Below are 12,500 nucleotides of genomic sequence, written 5' to 3'. Positions count from 1 at the left end.
TCCCAGGAAGGCGTCCAGGAGGCATCCGGAACAGATGCCCGAGCCACCTCAGCTGACCCCTCTCGATGTGGAGGAGCAGCGGATCTACTCTGAGCTCCTCCCGAGTGACTGAGCTTCTCACCCTATCTCTAAGGGATCGCCCAGCCACCCTGCGGAGAAAGCACATTTCGGCCGCCTGTATCCGGGATCTTGTCCTTTCGGTCATGACCCAGAAAGGTCATGAAATTAAAGATATTTAATGGTTTTGCAATTTTATTTTGAGGAACATTATTCTGATATTATTCCACAATTTGTAGGCCCGATTAGTGAAGCTCTGTCAATCTTTAATTCAAACATCTTACTGACCTGTTGTCAATTAACCTAATTAGTTGAAAAATGTTTCTCGAATTGTTTCATTGTAATAACACTTACTTTTACCAGACTTTTGTTGCCCCGTCCCATCTTTTTTGAGACGTGTTGCAGCCATCAAATTTAAAATTACCCATTTTTTTTTCTTAAAATGGTACATTTACTTAGTTAAACATTTCATATATATTCAATGTACTATTGTGAATAAACTATGAGTTTATGAGATTTGCAATCATTGCGTTCTATCTTTATTTACATTTTACAGTGTCCCAACTTTTTGAAATTGGGGTTGTATAAAGTGTAGACATATTTTCAGAATGGTAATAGAAGTCTGTAATCGCCCACTCGAAAACTTATTGTCATGTGACTTGGCAAAGATTTGTACGCTGAATTTGTAAGGAAAGAATTGCTTGTTGAGCCTGAGCTCGAGTTACTGTCTGCGTGGGTTTTCTCTAGTTTCCTTCTATTTTGTAAAAACATGTGGATAGATGAACTGGTGGCTCTGACTTGACCCTAGGTGGAATGATTGTTGGTCTGTACGTGTGCACGTGTTTCCTTTCAATTGATTGCATCATGGCTAGTGTTCCCAAGCTTTAAAAGACTTGATGGACCCAGGTGCAGTCACAGACATGGCCAAGAGATCTTCCTAGTTATTTAGGAGGAGAGTAAAGGATTAAGAGAGAGAGAGAGAGAGAGAGAGAGAGAGGTTGAGAGAGAGAGAGAGAGGGAGAGAGAGAGAGAGAGAGAGAGAGAGAGAGAGAGAGAGAGAGAGAGAGAGAGGGAGAGAGAGAGAGGGAGAGAGAGAGAGAGAGAGAGAGAGAGAGAGAGAGAGAGAGAGAGAGAGAGAGAGAGAGCTCCTGACCCTGGATTTAGCAACAGTTATTGAACATGAATGAATGAATGAATGAATGAATTTATAAAAATGTTGTTCTTCCAGCTAATCAGGGAAAAGACTACTATGATAATTACACCAATTACAATCCTAACTAATCTAACTAATGTCATTATAGTTTCTTAATTTGTATTAGTTAACACAGACAGCTTAGCATTACAAACTTTAATCTGCACATTTGTCAAGTTCACAGAGGATACAAAAATTGTCACACAATGAGATCTCCTCTTGAAGGGTGTTTTCAGAATTCTTCTTTCATATGCTTTATGTTGTAAATATTTGCATCTCCAAATAGTATCCAGTGACATACAGTGGAAAAGTTACACTCATAAAGCCTGCTTTACATGTTTTTTTCTAAATTTTTTCAGAATGAAATCGTTTCGAATTGATTTCCTCATCCTCCCTTTCTGTTGGACAGCTCTTCCTTCTCTCGTTCTCACACGGTCATGCCAGGTCGTTCTTCACTGTCACTACAGCTTGTGTCTCCTCCCAAAACACATTTCTTTCACTCCTTTTTTTCTCTCCTCTCATCACATTAGGCCCAAATATAGGAGTCTAAAGTGGGATCAGAGACTGATGGGTGTGATGTCAGACCTGTGTGTGTGTTCTGGGCCTCTGTGCTGGGTGGGAGGAATATGGCATGCGTCTGCTCACGGCCTGTTGCAGTGTAAACGGTGATGTAACATTAAGAAACAGGGGGAAACTACTTTGGCGGTCCTATAATCTGATGTATCTGTTCTGCCTGCTCTGATTTTCACTTCCCCTCTCAGACTCTTCATTTATGTCTCCTACAGACTCTGTCTGTCTGTCTTTCTCTCCCTCTCTCTCTCTCTCTCTCTCTCTCTCACTCTCTCTCTCTCTCTGTCTCTCTCTTTTTCCCTCCGAAGGTGAAGAGAAAGGTAAAGCTTCTGATACAGACTTCGTTTTGTACTGACTCATTCCTGGCTAATTGATTCGTTCCAAGGCCGAGTTGCGTGCCGCCCAGCTTCTGCATAGTGTCACACGGCTTCATCAAAGAGTGTTTGTTTTCTTTCTACCTCTCCCTCTCATCCTCTGTCGCTCCTCGCCCATCCGGCCGACCCCTCCGTCTGCCCTTTTTCTCATCCCTTGTTCCACCCTCTATTGCCAAATTTCTGTCAGCTTCTTAGTTTCCTCCTGTCTTGCCCTAAGGGAATTTCCCTTGATCCATGATTGTGTCATTCCCTTCATTCCTACCATACCTGTGAGAGGTTAAAACAGGAAATAAAGCAAGAGAGAAAGAGATTAAGAAAGAGAGAGAGACGATGAAGGAGACAGAGCGAGCATAAATTAATATGAAACAGACGTGTGAGGGTTTTTTTAAAAGCTGAGGACAGTGGTGGAGGTGAATCTTTAGCTTCCATGCGTGGGAGGGGAATTGGGAATGTAAACTGGCTTCTAAAAATAAATCTGTCCATATGCAGGGCATACAACACATTCCAGTGATGATGCAGACTAAATGAATGACCAAAGAGGAGGGGGTTATTTACCAAAGAAGCAAGAGCCTTGGCTCTCTCCTCCATCCATTCCTCAGTTCAAAAAAGTTTTATGATTTGTAAATGATCACACAAAACATATACACACTTACAGATGAGTACATTAAAAGACATAAAGATGTTTCAATGTGTAATAATAGCATACACTTAATGTGTGATAATGAACATATACCTGTGTATAATATTTGTATGTCTTTCTGAACATCCCTTTTCACATTTAGTCCTCATTTGCTTCTATAGCAACCTCCACTTTTCTGGGAAAGTGTTTTAGATTGTGGTTAGGGAGATTTCTGTTTAACCACAAGAATGATAATAAAGTCAGGTACTGATATAGGGTGAGGATGTCTGGGGTGCAGCCAGCATTCCAATTTTTCTCAAAGGTGTTTAGTATGGTTGAGGTCAGAGCTCTATAGCAGGCAACTCAAGATCTTCCACTGAACCCTGTAAACCATATCTGCAAGGAGTTGGCGTGTGCTCAGGGGCATTGCAATGCTGGAACATTTTGGGGACTTTTATATCAAGTAAAGAGAAAATTTTATGTTTACATATCAAAAGGCATTGTAAACAATTATGTGAAATATTTGTATTATATGAAATGGGTGATTTAAGTGGAATGAAAGAGTTTTATATTGTAATAATAATAATAATAATAATAATAATAATAATAATAATAATAATAATAACAACAAATACATTTAATAATTAGTGTTAATAATTTACATTGTAGTGATTTCTTTCTTATTTCAATACTATTACCTGACATCTTTAGGATTTAATTTATGATTACTCGTCAAATTAATTGTTTATACGTATAGTGTACATTCTACAAGTCTCTGGAATGTTCCTGGAATTATGGACTACTATTTAGAGGTATGCATGTGACTCTCTCAGAAGGTTTGACCCATTCCACCCACTTATGCAGTTATGATTTTACTTTTACTACTTACAATATGTGGCCTTTTTCTTTTTGTCTATGTCTTATTGACTCATTCAAACTGGGGACCTGGAAAAAAAAAATCACCTGGTCTTTTTCCAGTCTTTAACTTTCCAGTTTGGATGAGTCTATGTCCATGATAGCCTTAGATTTTTTTTCAGGGTAGACCAGGGTGGAACCTGATGTGGTCGTATGCTGTTGTAGTCCATTCACCTCAAGGTTTGGTGTGTTGTACATTTTGAGGTGCTTTTCTGATCACCAAGTTTGTAAAGTGTACCCATTTGAGTTACAATACACTTCCAATCTGCTCAATTGAATCTGGTCGTTCTACTCTAAAATCTACAATCAATAAAGTGTTTTAGCCTGCTGATACTCCACACAAGTTTTTTTCCATTCCATGGACTATGGAGATTGTTATGTATGAAATTCCGGATTTGCAGAATCTGAAATTCTTAACCCAGCACATCTGCCTTCAACAATTATGCTACTGTTAAAGTCACAGAGACAATAATTTGATGTGCCTGTGAATGTGAACATTACTTAAAGTTCTTCACCTGTGTCTGCATGATTTAATTCTTTGTTTTGCAGCCACATGTTTGACTGATTGCATAAATGACCTGGTTTACAGGTGTTTCAATTAAAGTGAATATACTTTAGAACATGCCAGTGTTCTTGATCTCTCTAAACAGAGCACTCAAAGCATTCAAGAAGAACTGTTGTGAAACAGCCAGCAGAACCTTTGCAAAAACCTAATGAAAATAATGGTTCTATTGGTGTTATTCTGAACACAAGCTTTGCCACGTCTGCGAAATCATTATGGACGGCAAGTTCAAACAAAGAGCAGAATGAAATTCTGTGTGAAACTCTGCAAATCTGCCACAGAGACATTTGGCATGACATACGTTTCACATGTTTTGAGTGGCATGCACGCTGAAGGTGCTTGACATGCTTCGAAAAGAAGATTTCCAAGACATATTACAGAAGTAGCAGGACTGCTGGGATTGTGTGGAGTGCTGTATTGCTGAGCAAGGAGACTATTTTGAAGTTGACAGTGTGTCTCAAAACTTTTTGATACCACCTTGTATGTATACACAGACTTTGTAGTCATTTGTCAAAGCAAGCGATCTCCAAAGAAGCACAACTGATCAGACATTATTTGGTTGGTGGACTGATTACAATTATAGAGTGACACTGACATGACGGTGTGTATCACGCAGAGCAACAGTGGTTTAAGCGTGCACTTAATGGCCACTTTATTAGACAAAGTCTCCTTCATACTCTACTTTGTCGGTTAGAGACTGTAACTTAAGTCTATTTATTTACAGGCTTTGTTGCCTGTGTACAATATTTGCTGAATTTTTTTGGTCAGGTTTCTAAACCCAGCATTGACATTGAAAATCCTTATGTGAATGATGCACATATACTACACACACTAAGATGTCACTGCCTTAAGGCTGAAGATTGTTCACTTTGCAAATTTTATATCTGTATTAATCAGTGTTTTGATACAAGCAGATTGAGACACGCAGATTTTAAACACTGATGCTTGCCAAGAAAGCCTAAAATGGACCTTTTCCTCTCAGCACTTATCTTACCTCACATTGCACCATACACCCTTCAGTCCTTAAGCACTCCACTATCTCTCAGGGTTCAAGAAAAGCATACTTTATGTCTCTTGTCTTTTCTGGCACCTAGATGGTAAAATAAACTTCCACTTGATGTTCAAACTGCTGAGTCAATAGCAGTCTTTAAACAATGTCTAAAATCCTACAACTTCTAAAAGCACTTAAATGACTACTTCTCCTTGAAAAAAACATGCTTTTTATGCTAACTATATTCCCTCCCAAAGGATTTTTCTTTTTAGATTGATGGAATTTTTAATTTGTGACCTATAAAACAGTATTAGAATGTATTTATTGATAAAGTCCACTTTTGTTAGTCTCTCTGGTTGTTTTCATTTTTATTTTGTATGTACACTATATGGACAAACTTTCAGTCCCCATTTACTATAGTTGTGGAGATTTGTACTCTTTCAGCCACAAGGGTATCTTCATGGAGTGTTCCATCCATTAGGTGTTCAATAGAATGGTCTTTATAGCAGACCATTCAAAATCTTTCACAGCAACCTATTCAAACCATATATTCATGGAGCTGAGCTCAATTTGTGCAGGGAACAGGTTTGGGTCTCATAGTTAAAGTGAAGGGAAAATGTAATGCTTCCACATCCCAAGACATCCTATACAATTGTGTGCCTCTAATTTTGTGGTAACAGTTTGGGGAAGAACTGCATATGGCTGGAAAAGTCCGGTTTCCCAATACTTTTGTTCATATAAAGTAGCTACTGTATGTTTAAACTTCATGGGCTTGACAGTGGTGTGAAATGATTCTTTGTTTTCCATCCTAAAGCCTGCGTCACTAAACTCATTGCCTGAGGTGCTATCCTGCTGACTGCAGAACAACTTTTACTAGGTAGATAATGCACAGATGACAGATGAGATCTTTTTTGAATCAAGAACCTGGAGGTATATGAAAATGTAAAGAGGGAAAAAAAACACTAGCCACACTTGAAAAATATATCTTTCTAATTGTGATGCAAAGATTAAACATGTCTCACTGCCAAAAAAATGCTGTGGAACACGTAGTAGACAGTAATGAACAGACTCATTTGAGCCATTTGAATCCTACAGTCTATATTAATGAACATAAGTAGCTAATTACATGTAGGCTGCAATGTGTTGCTACAATTTTTAAGCTACAACGTGATGTTTCCCTAAAGTGTGAGGTAACGCTAAAATATGGGTCTGGGTAAGCATTATGAAACTTTTTGATGACAGGTGCACTAGCTAATAAAATTATGATTGATCCACCTCTAATCTGCTCAGCAAAAGTCTGAAGCTAATTTCTTTCTCTTGATAGACTGCATATGAGCCACATTGCCACATCTTGCACAGCAGTAGATGAACTGCCTATAGCCTAGGTGAATATATACTTTTAATAATTGAGTGAGTGAGAAGATAAACAAGATATCATTCGGTTTATATCCTTATGAAATGCTGCTCCTCTGTGCCTTTCTATTTTGCTGAAGTGGTACCTCAAGGATACACCTTTAGCACCTGTAAAAATGCATAAACTATTAAAGGTTCATTAACAGAGCATTAGTCTATGAACAACACTTCCATTTCTAGGTCAGATACAAGTCCTGTCAAGTCAAGTTGGCTTTATTTTCATTTACTTATAGATACAGATAGATGCAATGTTAGTAACAAAATATACTTTCCCTAGATATAGCAATAACTTTATTATCATTTGTTTTGGTATTTTTATTTGTGTGCATTTGTTTATGTCAATCAATACAATTCATAAATTATAGATTTTTTTGCAGATAATAAAGACAATAGATTTTACAATACAATCTAAACAATATAATTCTATAAAGTCTATTTAGAAAGTAATTGTAATAAACTCATACAAAAGATAGAAAAGATGTTTCCACTCGCAGGATGGCAGAGCTCCACCATAGGTTAGATCAGTCATTCTAATATTAATCTTCATAAACTATCCTTAGATAAAGGCTTATGTTCCAAAGATTTGTAAATCTGTGTGGTTGTTGCACCATAACAGGCACCATGCTCAACTGCAACAATCCCTAATATGTTTTTGCAAACACATATACCATGTTTTGATTGCTGCACATAAGGTTAGCATGCTAATCAGCAGTTCCAATCATTTGTTTGAAGCTGGTAGATCAGTGGTTAAGGCTATGGGTTACTGATAGAAAGTTCTGGGTTTCAAGCTCTGGTATCATCAAGCTGCCATTATTGGGGCTCTTGAGCAACACCCTTAACCTTCTGTGCTCTATTGGTACTGTAACATGGCTGATGCTGCACTCTGACCCTAGCTCCTAACATCGCTGGGAGACGCGAAGAAAGAATTTCTCTTGTGTTGTAAAATACATGTCACAGGTATAAAACACCTTTTCTTACTTTCTTAATGATGGCCCACTGGGGTAAGAATCATGCTGCCCCAAGCTTGCTCTATAAACACTGTTAGGGGAGTAAGATCAAACAGGACAGTTTATAAAAGAGTCCTATTTTTTGGGCTAATTAAAAAATTGCCTTGTGGCCAGCAAAGTCTTGTTTTATTTGCAGACAATCTGAGTTGAATCCTTTTTAAGCAAAAACAAAACAAAAAAAAAAACAAAGGTTTAAGTGCAGACAGTGTGTCTATGATGCACATCGTTTGAGGGAAAGGGCAGTTAATGGAGTAGATCATGTCTGTGATGTCTGTTAGAAATGTGTGTGCACTATATTGGTCTTGTTTTCCATGCACAGTCTGAGCAAAAGAAAAGAGAAGAAACTGAAAAAGATTTTGAGATGTTTTTGGGCTGGAAATGTTCAAACCTGCCAACACTGGTCAAATAGCAATGGGAAACACACCGGCTGTACAAAGCATCTACAATAAACAGCTTGAAACAAGCTATTAAGACTATATATTGTAAATGTTTTCAGCATCTTAAAATAGTTCTTATGTAATTCTAAAAACATTTACTACTTTTATGACTTCATGTAGTTTGAGATTATTTTCTAATTATGGAAAAAAAAAGTCTTAACAAGCAAGAATACACTATATGGACAAAAGTATTGGGACACCTGACTTTTCCAGTCATATGTGGTTCTTTCCCAAACTGTTACCACAAAGTTGGAGGCACACAATTGTATAAGATGCCTTGGCATACAGTTGCATTAAATTTTCCCTTCACTTGAATTGGGAGACCCAAACCTGTTCCAACATGAGAGTGCTCCTGTGCAGGAAGCCAGCTCCATGAACATATGGTTTACATGGGTTTAAGTGGAAGATCTGGAGTGGCCTGCTATAGAGCATTGACCTAAACATTTCTGAACACCTTTGAGATTAATTGGAATGCTGACTGCACCCCAGGCCTCCTCACCTCACCCTACATCAATACCTGGCTTTACCTTTGTGGCTGAATGAGCACAAATCTCCACAAGCACACTCCAAAATCTTCATCTTCCCAGAAAAGTGCAGGTTATTATAAGAGCAAATGGGGACTAAATGTGGACTGGGATGTTCAGCAAGCACACACCAATCTTTTGGTGTCTAGAAACTTTTGTCTATAGAGAGTATTTCCAACCGCTAAGATTTGCAGTGTACTTTTATTTGACTCACACTGCTGCATTTTCTCGAGACAGCATGCGGACAATGTCTGTGCTCTAAAGGCTACTCTCTCAGATCATTTGGGTCATGGTGACAAGCTTCGTCATTGGGACAAGAGTGTGACATCAGAGCATTCCAGTCTTTTGTCTTTCTGGCCCCCTTGGGTTGTTTTTACCTCTTTCTCTCAGTCTCCCCTATCTTGTATTTCTACTCCTCCCTCTCTTTATCACCCCCTCTCCTGTGTGCACTTTTGCTTTTCAGTCGTGAGATTCTTTAAAAGAATAACACCCAGACTGGGATTTGTGACGCAGACAGAGACAGGAAAGGTGTCCAGTAATGGGAGTGTATTACCCTGTGTGTGTGTGTGTGTGTGTGTGTGTGTGTGTGTGTGTGTGTGTGTGTGTGTGTGTGTGTGTGTGTGTGTGGGTGGGTGTGTGTGTGTGTGTGTGTTATCACAAAGTCCGGTAAGTTAGGGGCAAATGGGGGGGTCACTGACACGCTCCGTGTCAGAGCGGACATCCAACAAGGCCTGACAAATACGTAGGGAATGCGCAAGTATCGTCTCCCAGGAGCTTCTTTTTACAAGAAAGTATGCGCTAAAAATAACCCCTCTTGTACTCCCTGGCCAGCTCTCATTTTCGGCCTTTTGTCAGCTATTTTTCACACTGTTAAGCCTTTGGCTCCCGGTCAGTCCATGACTCTAGCAGGATTCCTGGAGTACATTTGCAGAAGAGAACAAGAGCGTGACACACACACACACACACACACACACACACACACACATACCAACACACACAGACAGAGAGAGACATTGATTTGAGATAATAATCAAATCTTGCTTCACGGTCCCCTTTAGCGCTAGCCCAATGGCCAGACCTGTTTACATTCCTCCGTCTTGTTTACATCCGGCTGTTTTTGTTGCTGTTATTGTTTAGTGGGCCACTGTTTATGTGAAGCCCTCTGCGTCCAACACCTACTCTTCCCCTGAGAGCCGGATGGATGGAGAGATGGCAGGAAAGATCGACAAACGAGAAGAGAAACACACACACGCGCACGCACACTCGCACGCGGGGTGTGTTGGAGAGTCAGACAGGCCGAGGGAAAGAGTTGGAGAAAAAGAATTAGACGCCACATACAATGACAGGCAAGGAAAGAATGTTTAGGCAGGCTGAGAAGAGAAGAAGGGACATGCACAAGTGTGTGTGTATGTGTGTTTGTGTGGTAGCCCGGGATCAGGGTGTGTTGGTGAAAGTGTGTGTCGGGTTGAACACAGTCTGAAAAACGTTCCCAGGCTTTTCGAGATGGCGAAAGCTCTGAGGAGAGGAACAGAGACAGAGGGAGAGAGGGGGAGAACAAGACAGGGTGGAAAAGACATGTCTATCCTGTAAAATATTCCCTTTGCGTGCGCTGCGTCTCCTTCTCCATCTCTCCACACTCTTTCTTCCTTCACCCCAAACCCTCCCTGGCTTCCTGATGCTCAACCTTATTGCTCCATCATGGTCATTCCGCCGTTTCTCCACCAGCCAGAGACAGAGAAAGTGTTATGGTAAATGTGTAAGCGCTTTTCACCCGGTGTCTTACTGTACCAGTGAAATTGCATCCAGGTTTCTGACTTGCATCACCGAGACTGAGCGTGAGTGCGTACGCTTGTGCGTCAGGGCAATATCAGAGTACACCGGCTGCCAAACTCTGGAGACCGGAAAAGCAGCTCCCCTGGGTGATTTATACGGTTTGGAATACTATTTTTCGTAACAAGAGTCCGAATGAGGGTGTAATGAAGACGAGCCGTCAGCAGAGATGTTTCATGAGGAAGAAAAGTGTGTAAGGGGCATCACCCGGTGGTACTGAGTGCTGCCTGGCCTGCATCCAACCCTTCTTTGTGTGTGTGTGTGTGTGTGTGTGTGTGTGTGTGTGTGTGTGTGTGTGTGTGTGTGTGTGTGTGTGTGAGAGAGTGAATGAGTGAGTGCGAGGGAAGCAGTTGGCTCAGTAACAGTCCTCATTAACTTTGCTTTATGAGTGCGGTGGGATGTAGATTGCTCCTACCACAACACAGGCTTCTTTCTCTTTTTTCTCTCTCTTGTTCTCATTCCGTCTTTGACCTAGTGTGACTGAATAGTTTACATACGCGGCAATTGCGTGGCAATTTGTGTGTGTGTGTTGTTGCACGCACGTGTTTGTGTGTGAGAAAAGACGGTTTTTGAGACATCACATTATTGCCCAACGATTCCCCGCACAGTTTGTCATCCTCTTTTTTTTCCCCTTCTCCCCTTTCCCTTTCTATTTTCCCAGAGTCATTTCCACACTCACATGTTCTCTGACGTCTGTAAAATCGAGGGAAGGGGGGCCGGAAGTGGGGCTGTAAGGTTGTGGGGGTAAGGGGGGGTTAGAAGTCGTCATGGTGATAGACCCAGCTGGGACGCTCATCTTCTCGGTGTAACAGGATCTGACAGAAGGGGGAAAAAAGTAGTGATGTAGCAATATGAGAGTAAATATTAACACAATCTCAACACAAACACAGACACACGCACGCTCGTGGAAGACTTCCGACTCCCACTCGGCACTCACGTTCGCTCCTCCTCGTATTTCTTTCTATCTCTTTCCATCGTGAAAATTCCATGCAGGAAATGATGCGCGATGGCCGAGAAATGATAAGTTATGAGCATGTTCTTCTTCGGTCCTCTTCCTGTTATCCAATGCTGTGTCATAGCAATCATTTGGACTTTTGTTTATATTGGTGTGTGTGCGTATGTGTTTATGAACGTGCCACTGTGTTCCTGACAAAAGCAGCAAAAACAAATGCATGCGCGTTTGCGTAACGCGCACACGCGTAATCTGATGGCGTAAGAGCCTGTGTTTTGAAGCATTAAAGAACAAGGTAACATTAAACACTGTCTTTTATTTACTGATGCACAAGAAAGTCTGAAACGTCCCCTTTTTTTATCAAGGGATGTGTTCCGTCTTATTTAGGCTGCTGGAATTCATAACACCGGTAAATTTCAATAAACTTGCAACGATTATTTATAGGTCATACACGCAGGGCACCCACACTCACACACTTGCTCACTCACTCACACTCACTGACACATACACGTTCATTTTTCAGGTCTAGACGGGACATTTTAAAGGGCTTTCATGCTAGCTGACCTACTCAGTGGCTCCACAAATAATCGTCGGAACGGCCGCTGGCAGCCCTCCTGTAATGTACAGTCAGCAAGGACACGTTCAGATCTCCCGGAATGTGACTGATACATTGCACATGTGTTCGGTGGGCATGAACTTCCCATTCCACATTTAGTCTCAATTTGCTGTTCGAATAACCTCCACTCTTCTGGGAAGATGTTTCACTATGTTTTGTAGTGTGCTTGTGGAGAATTGTGTTCTTTCAGACACAAGGGTGTTAATAGAATCAGGTACTGATGAAGGTTGAAGAGGCCTTGTGTGCAGTCAATGTTCCATATCACTCCAAAGGTGTTTAATTGGGTTGAGAGGTCTACAGCAGATATTCCACTCCCACCCATGTAAACCATATCTTTATAGACTGGGCTGGAACATGGTTTGGGACTCTTAGTTCAAGTGAGTGGAAAATCTCAACCAAATATCCTATACAACTGTGGTTTGGGGAAGAACCACATATTCC

Source organism: Silurus aristotelis (assembly GCF_946808225.1).
Source record: "Silurus aristotelis genome assembly, chromosome: 1".
NCBI classification, from domain to species: Eukaryota; Metazoa; Chordata; class Actinopteri; order Siluriformes; family Siluridae; genus Silurus; species Silurus aristotelis.
The sequence above is the reverse complement of the archived record's forward strand: the minus strand, read 5'-3'. Positions refer to the sequence as shown.